General features: G+C 35.0%; 1 pseudogene; it reads left to right on the top strand.

Moving 5' to 3' along the window:
• Positions 1-298: 298 nt before the first annotated feature.
• LOC144457911 (ribonuclease H1 pseudogene) lies at positions 299-832 on the top strand (annotated as a pseudogene).
• The last annotated feature ends 8227 nt before the right edge of the window (positions 833-9059 follow it).

The raw sequence follows: 9059 nt of genomic DNA, 5'->3' as shown, positions 1-9059 counted from the left end.
TCATCTTCTAAAACTCAGGCCTGTTATGTACCCACATTTTGTCATTATTTTTAAATTCTGTTTCTTTAATTGTATTATTTTTCCAAAATTTAACTGAAATGGGATCATTCATTTTTATTATATCGAAAATACCTGTTGTACTGATGAAAATGTACTCATTGCTTCTTTAGAAATAATTTCAAGTAAATGTAATTAAATTTGAGAAATATATAGTTTAGAGTACACAAATCAAATCATCACAATCTTTGAAAGTCTGACTTCCTTTATTTTTTTCACTGAACCTTTGGAAAGACTGGAGATGAGTTGGAAACACAGTCCAAGGAGCTATGATTATGGTTGGCAGACTAGAGGCTCTCAAAGTCAATATGAACAACCACACCAGAGATCAGACACTAACAGTGTGTATGTCAATGGTACCTGCAAAAATGATGGAAGAGAAGGAGAGCAAGGAGGTATCAGTGTCTACTGGGGACCTAACTATGATCTAAACATAAGTGGTACACATTCTGGTTGACAGACAAACCAAAGACTATCATTAGAAGCAGCTACCAAAGGGGTTGAGCAAGCCAAGGCCCAAAATAAGGACAGACTTACTGTGTGCACAGACAACCAACTTATCACCAAAGGTATGAATGAATGGATTGGCAACTGGAAAGAAATTGTCTGGAAAACAAGTAAAAATAAAGATGTTGTCCACAGGGACCAGTTCACTAAGCTGAATAATATGACTCGGCATATGGACGTTGAGTGGAAGTATGAACCTGCTCGTTCAAAAGTTGAAGGCAGTGGTGAATCTCAAAGATTAGCCAGAGAAGCAACTAGGAAGAAGTGAGAAGACTCAACTCAATAATTGGAGATAGCGTTAAAGTATCATTCTCTTTAACCCTGCAATATAATCTCAAAATTATTTTTTTCTTTACCTTCTCCCCCTCACCCTTGTGTTGGAGCTATCTTCCATGACTATCTTTGGTATTTTTTTCTTCATCTCCTTTCTCAATTTTTCTATGTGCTATTTCCTCAATACTATAAACAAAAATACTATATACTATACTATAAACATACTATAAACAACTATAGAAATTGTTCACATATACTAACAATAAGAGAGAGGCAGATATCCTCATTTCTGTCATATCCAACTGAACTCTGACTTGCTCAACTGTTGCTCCAGATCACCTAGAAACCAATCCAGACTGCTTGACTACTCACATGACTTGGAGTAATGAGAGTCACCAACTTTTCCTTCAGGTAGAACGGACTGGGAAACAAACCTTGCTGTCTGTGCTTTCAAAGGACTTACTGGCTTTACCATTTGCCCTGCTTGTATGCCCTACAGTATCCCAATATCATCTACCTTCTGACAATCTAAAGACGCCTGTCTGGGTCATGCAATCTGCTTCTCTGGTGCATCCTTACAACTTTTAGGACTTAGAACTTTTAAAAGTCTTTTCATTTACCCAACAACTGAGCTCTCTAATATGTTGTATTCCCCTTCCCACACACCCAAGTGTCTTTCTGTAGTTGTCATCCATCCCTAGTATTGAGCATAGCACTTGAAAGAAAATAAAAAAGAATAAGAAAAAAAAATAAGAAAATAAAATCTTCTTTAAATGGAACACATAGGCCCGGGCACATAAATGGCTACGGTGACTAGAACTTTATCCAAAATCATAACATAGTAGAACAAATAAGAGTGGATTTCCTTCCTGAGCTGTTTATGCAGAGTCTTTTAAATTTCAGAGGTAGTGCTCCTTCTTCCTACCAACTTATGCTCTTAAGTATTTTAGAAACTATCAGTATTCCACCAATAAAAAGAAAGGACATTTTTTTTTTATCATTTCCCCATTATATAAACACGGTATCACAATGGCTTGTTGGGCCCAATTCTGGGTTTCTAGGATCTGAGGGGCATGATTCTCATCTCACACACATATATAGATAGAATAGATATAGAGATATATGTGTGCATGCACATGTGTATATGTATATATGTCTCTATGCACGTACACACATATACACACATGTAGTCACACACATGTACATACACGTACATACATCCTATGTATATATGACCTATATACATATGTTTCTATATCTGCATATATGTCTGGGCATGTCTATATACACACACACACATATACATATACTTATACATATACATATACATATACATATACATATACATACACATACACATACACATACACATACACATACACATACACATATACATATACATATACATATACATATACATATACATATACATATACATATACATATACATATACATATACATATACATATACATATACATATACATATACATACACATATGCATTTTGTTGTCATTACTCTTTCATCATTTCATTTGTGTCTGACTCTTTATGATTTCACTTGGGGTTTTCTTGGCAAAGATACCAGAGTAGTTTGCCATTTCCTTCTCCAGGTCATTTTACAGATGAGGAACTGAGGCAAATAGGGTTAAGTGATTTGACCAGAATCATACATATAGTGAGTGTCTTGAACTCATGAACATATTTGAACTCATGAAAATGACTCTTCCTGACTCCAGACACAGGACTTTATCCACTGAGCCTCCAGCTGCCTATACATATATGCATGTATATAGAGATATGTGTATGTATACATATATATGTATGTAATACACAATGAAAATACATGCATACATACATATTTCAGGCATTGATACTGGCTTTATAGATGCCTCCCAGATAGCTATCATTTGTTTTTCAAACTAATTATTTGATTTAATTATCTGGAAATTCTGGTGAGGAAGTTGTTTCTACCAAAGTAGAAAGACAACTGCTCTGTAACTTACAGTCTTAGAAATTTGCTGGAGACACTTAAACATTAAATGACTTACCAGTTAATAAGTACTGAGGCAGCATTTGAACCCAAGTCTTTCTGACCCTCAAGGACACCTTTCAGCGGTTGCCATATCTAAACAAACGGGTACCTAAGTGGTGCTTTATCAATACAAAGTATAGTGTATTAACAAAACCTCATTAGATACCATCTCTATTATTGACCCCATTTTGCAAGGGTTAGATATGAAGTGACTGAAGTTTTCAATTTGTTTAGAACTACAATAAGTTAGTCAAAGAACAGGAATTAAAAATGAGAATCCCTGACTCCCTATTAACTACTAAAGCAATTGTACCTCTCCTTGACACACTGATCAAGACTAAAAATGTAATTTTTATGAATAAAGAGAATCAATTAAAGTTGGATACGTTCATGAAGCTCCACAAAACACTTTTTCCAATGATATTTCAGGAGTAATGGAGGAAGCATAAACAGGTTTAACATAGTCTGATGTCATTGTGTTAGAAGCAAATACATTTAGGATTAACTGAAATAATATAAGAACATCATCGTTCTATCATCATTCTTTGGAGTTTTACAGTAATTTAATTCATTCGGAATTAGATGTGTAACTGAGTGGGTGGCCCAGTGTTTTAAATAGAGATGCACTCTGTGCAGTATAACTCTGAGTGATGAAAGGGTAAGCCTGGCTAATGTCTATGAAGAACAGATTCATTCAGTTCCTGATAGAAGTGGCAAATGTGACAGAGCTTTGGTTTTCTTTGTAAATGACAACAGGCAGCAAAGAAAGGGGGTGAAATAATGAATGAATGGAAATACTAATAGAGGTTGACAGTTTGGGAGAAAGATCTGAAAGGTGGCAATATATGGTAACTACACTATAGTGGCGTGCTCTGGACCAGGTCACCAGTATCTTTACTAAACTTAGTTATATGATGGAAAGCCATGGGATGTTCATTTATATTTATTTTCCAGTCAACAAACTTTCACTACCATTCAAAAATGATTGATTACTCTCTTCTTCCTTTATTTCCTCCCCTTTGAGCATGAGATATCACCCCTCTTATCTGTGCTTAATTTATAGTGCAGTTATTTGTGGACCTGTCTTATCCTTCCTACAAGACAACAAGATTCTGGGTTCTTTTTATCCTTTTTAACCTTCTTAATGGTGAATGTGATATGCATTGCACTTAGTGTGCTGTAGTTCAGTATCATCGATGGGCCGTGAACTATTCATATGGTACTTTTGTTGAGCATATGTTCTCTCCCCCAGGTAGGCTTGTATCTGATTGGCAAAAAGAATATCCTGATAGCGACAGAAGGATAGGTAAGATTTTATAATCTTATAAAATGTATGAGCCATCATTGTATTACATGGTTTTGAATCTTCTCACCCCCTTGATCTCCCTCCTCTAAATACATCTCAGCTTGTTAATGTCCTCAAAATATCATACTCAGAAATGAATATAATACTCCAGATCAGAGCAGTAACTAGAGATTGTGAAACTCTGGCAAATTTAGATGAGTGGAAGATGAGTGAGGAAATTAATGAGGATTTGAATTTTGACAACTCTGATTCCTGTATATGACTAAGACAGATACCCTAGAGACAGAGGTCATAGAAGTTGTAGAGGTTGAGGAACTAGAGGGCTTGTATATTGAAAGAGGATAAATATTTAAGTAGAAGAGACTGTGAATTAGATAGCGAACATTTTGAGGAGGAAAGAGAATAATATAGAGGCCCATAGATAACAGGAACAAGAAACAAGACAAAATAGCATCAATTTTAATGGAGAAATAGGTATTAATTAATGATAGAAGAGAAGGAACAGTCTATTAACTTCTTCCCCTTGCTTCACTTAAAATACTTTGTGAGAGAAGAAATATCTAGCTTTGGAGGGTATATCAAGAGATATAGTATTCTTAGGAGAAAAGTAGTTTCAATGAGCACCAGAAAATGGAAGGAATGTAAAAGAGATCTAGGAAAAAGGAGAATTTGTCAACAATAAAGGTTCCAAAAGGCATTATACAAAGGTAACACACAAAAAAAGAATAAGAACTGGGGAAGGCTACAACTGAGTTTATTAGAAGTGGAAAGTTTGGGGCATGATCCCTTCCTTGACATTTATCCTAAGCACACAGTTGGCACAACGGAAACAGTCTCTAGGGATTTTAGGTAAAGATGGTCACGGTGAGCCAAAGTTCAGTGAAAGAACACTGGGCTCATAGAAAGAGCTCAAACCTTTAAATAGGCAGAAGTTAAATCCACCTACTTCACTGTATTATAGATGGTTTTCCCTAACTGCTTGTATTTTAGGGTATATATGGCAACTCAGGGCATCCTTATATAATTTATTCTCAAAATGTGATAATTCTGTAGGAGTAAGAGTTGCTGAATTTAGCTATTATTACTAATTGAAAGTTCAAGCAAAAGTACCAACAGACAATGCATGACTGATATTCTAGTAGGCCAGAATTGTGACATGACTAGAGCTGGGGAAGTTTTTAGCCCTGTCAGCTTTAGCTTTAAACAATTTCATAAAGGTGCAATTAAATTAATAGGTTAACAACTTAAATGGTCAAAATGTGAAATTAGTGAGCATTGTCAGGGTACCTTAAACCAAAATAAGTTCCTGAAGACATATAAAAGATTCTACACTGAGCTTTCTTTCAAGAAGTTTGCCTTATGAAAATATAAAAACTAATATAAAATATTAATATAAAAATAAAATCAACTAAATAAAAATATTACAATAATATAAAAATCAATACTATGAGCAGATTAACATATCCACTATACTGTAGTCTTACTTTCCTGTAGTTCATATAAGCCTTCATCTTTGAAAGGAGATGTTATTAACTATAAACTTTATTTTTATATAAAAATGATTTCATAACAAATCATTTCACCCATTATTTATTCTTAGGGATATCAACTGAAGGGTGTAATATCTATTGGTTTTCTTTCTGCTGCACTCAAAATTCAGACTCATAATTCATTTTATAAACATTTGAAAGATTGACAGTATGGATAAACTTGGAGCTATAGTTCTGCATATTTAGAATTTTATTTGTCAAACACTACATTGTCTTTGTGATTTTCAGTTTTAAAAGCCTTTAATTTAGACATAAATGCTATTTGTAAATTCTGAAAATCTACACTAACTCATAAATCTACATCCACATATTTTGGGTTTGATAATATACAACCAATGAATTTTAAAATGTAGTACAAAATATTACCATAGAAACGAAAATGGATAGTAATTTTTTTTAAACTCCATCATCATTCAGATGTAACATAAACATTTCAACAATGTAATGAATGATTGTTCCAAATTAAGAATACAGAAATTTTACACATAAAACATAGATCTTTCCTAAATTAGTATATTTATGTAAATGTTATATTTGATAGAATTTATAACACCTAATCATAATTCAGTGTCAGTCGTTCAGTTATGCATGTTACATTTAAAATGAAAGTGTATTGCTTTTAAAGAGATCCACAGAGTATAATGCCAACCTTGGACTAAAATCAGAAGACCTACTCTAACTTTGTCTTTCTCAGAAACAAACCATTTCCTTGCTCTCAATCTGTTTCCTGATCTGTAACCTGAGGTGACTCATCTAGATGACCTCTAAGGTTTCTTATAGACCTGTAATTTTTATGATTCTGCTATGTACCACACAGCTAGTAAGTGTTAAGTGTCTGAGGCAGGATTTGAACTCAGGTCCTCCTGACTCCAAGGTCGGAGCTCTATCCACTGTGCCACCTAGCTGTCCCTATGTGTCATTTGGTTAGGGTAATAAAAGATGCTAAACTTATATAAGCAACCTTTGCCACATCTACCCATAATATCAAGCATACTTTCATATTTTAATAGATCTAAGAGCATAGCAATGTGAGTATTCCCTCAAGAAATACAGATGGAAATTTGTTAATGCTTTCTCAATATCAATATGGGTATGGAAAAGAAAATCACTACACTGTCTCATTATACTCTACCTTTCTATATTTGTGTAAGGAAATACAAATACATTTTCAGCAATGAAAACTTATAACATTCTAAATTTCTTAGCCTTCCAGTTATTGTCGGTTTCATTCTCTAATCTTCCTATGTTAATCGAGAAGAATCACTAAGGAAATATTATATAATTTTTACACCACATACATAAAATAAAAGAGTAGAAGCAAGAGAACTGAATAATCAATCATTTGAATCATAATTAATAATGATACCATGATCATCATTGCATTGGTTGCAGAATGTCATCATCATTATCACCATCATCATCATCAATCATCACAAGCCATTGCTGAATAAAAAATAAACAAATAAATCAATAGATAAATCAATATATAAATGATGAAGCATAAATTGCCAAGGTACTTAAGCCACATGGCTGCTGTAAATAAGCAGATAATGTAGAACTGGACTCTTCATTTTAAGACTATGTAATATGACAAATTGGTATAGCATACATCAGGAAAGAAACATTAAGCCAAAATAAGGATGTGTTTTGTTTCCGTCGTTTAATTGTTTCAGTCATGTCTGACTCTTAACAACACTATCTGGGGTTTTCTTGGCAAATATATTCGACTACTTTGCCATTTCCTCCTCCAGCTCATTTTACAAATGAGGAAACTGAGGCAAAAAGGGATTAAGTGACTTGCCCAGGGTCATCTAGTAAGTGTCTGAATCCAGATTTGAACTCAGCTCTTCCTGATTCTAGGCCCAGAGATCTATCCACTGTACCACCTAGCTGCCCTAAGGATGAATCTTAAGGTAATTATAATACACATGTATCTGTGGAAATGAACATGCATATGATTATATATTAAAGATTGACCTTCAAGCAGTTAGTGATGGTCAATTTTTAGATGGAATGGAATGATATCATGACTCACATTGCTGAAGTGAGGTAAGAGCAATTCAAATATGAAAGATGGAGGGATCAGAAGGCCAAATATAGTAAGATGACACCCTGTGACAAAGGGCCTTCTGGTAGTACATAGAATACGCTCTCTAAGAACAGAGATAAGGTCCCCATTGATATGGAAGGATTAGTCAGTGGGTACTAAGGAGAGTGACACAGAAGCTAAAGAAAATTCCAAGTCTAGCATTCCCTGATTATCATTAATTACATTCAAAGAGTGACTAGCCAGCAAAAGAAACTCAAAGTAAGTTAGGCCAGCATATCTAGTAGTTAAGGACAGTGTTCTGAGTTTTGGGGTTTTTTTCAAGACTATGTTGTAAAAGAAGAGAGGCAAGTGAAGGAGCTGTGGCAATGCTAATGAAAGCAGGTATTTACAGGCCACAGATAGGAACTAAAAAGCCACAGATGGCAAATGTGGTCTCCTTCCCAGAGTTTTCTCTGAAAATTGTGTTGCATACTGATGAGATCAGGATTATGACAAAAGAGAATGGACATGGAAGTAAGGGTAAGTGCCTCAAAGTGGTAAGAATGCCCCATTGTCATTCGATTTCTGAGTCCCCTCAAAAATTATGATTTCATCCACAAAAGGAACAGAAGGGTGATTTGGCTTCCCTCACCATGTAACCCGGAGGGCTGTAGAAGTTTAAATAACAACGTGATTAATTCCTATAGCAATGGCAGCTGACAGAATAGTCCAATAAAGCTAATGCAAATACCTTTCCTGTAGCAAATTCATTGTCTTGGGTAGAAAATATTCCTTTTTTAGGAGGCTAAGATGGGGAGTTATGTATAGTACTCTCCATAAAGATGAATCCCACTGTAACCGATTCCCTGATGAGTGGGTCTAAAAAAGAGGGGAATGAAGCTCCTAAAGGTGCCACATCCTATGACCAGACTATATAATAAGACCCTGAAAGATGGATACCCACACACAAATGGGATATTTAGCTATAGGTCTCCCTCACCATATAGCCATATAAATGTGAGTAGATCAATTGGTATGTAGAAGTTGAGGATAGCAGAAACTGCCCAGGTAAATACAGCTGTCAGTTAAAATAGGCACTCTGGGGATGGTGGGAGGAGACACAGTTCCTGCTGCCCTGCAAGATGAGTAGAACTTGGACTGTGGTTCATGAAACATGAGGTTGGTCAGGAAGGATCAATAGCCAGCCTATGAGAGAGGAAGATAGCAAGTAACATGATATCCAGTAGGAAAGCAATAAGGGCCATTTAGACCTAACAAAATATAAGGCATCCTCTAATGTTCC

Source organism: Phascolarctos cinereus, unplaced genomic scaffold, assembly GCF_003287225.1.
Source record: "Phascolarctos cinereus isolate Bilbo 61053 unplaced genomic scaffold, phaCin_HiC Scaffold_5;HRSCAF=322, whole genome shotgun sequence".
In the NCBI taxonomy this organism is placed as follows: Eukaryota; Metazoa; Chordata; class Mammalia; order Diprotodontia; family Phascolarctidae; genus Phascolarctos; species Phascolarctos cinereus.
Note: the sequence above shows the minus strand (reverse complement) of the source record. Positions and strands in the feature narration are given on the sequence as shown.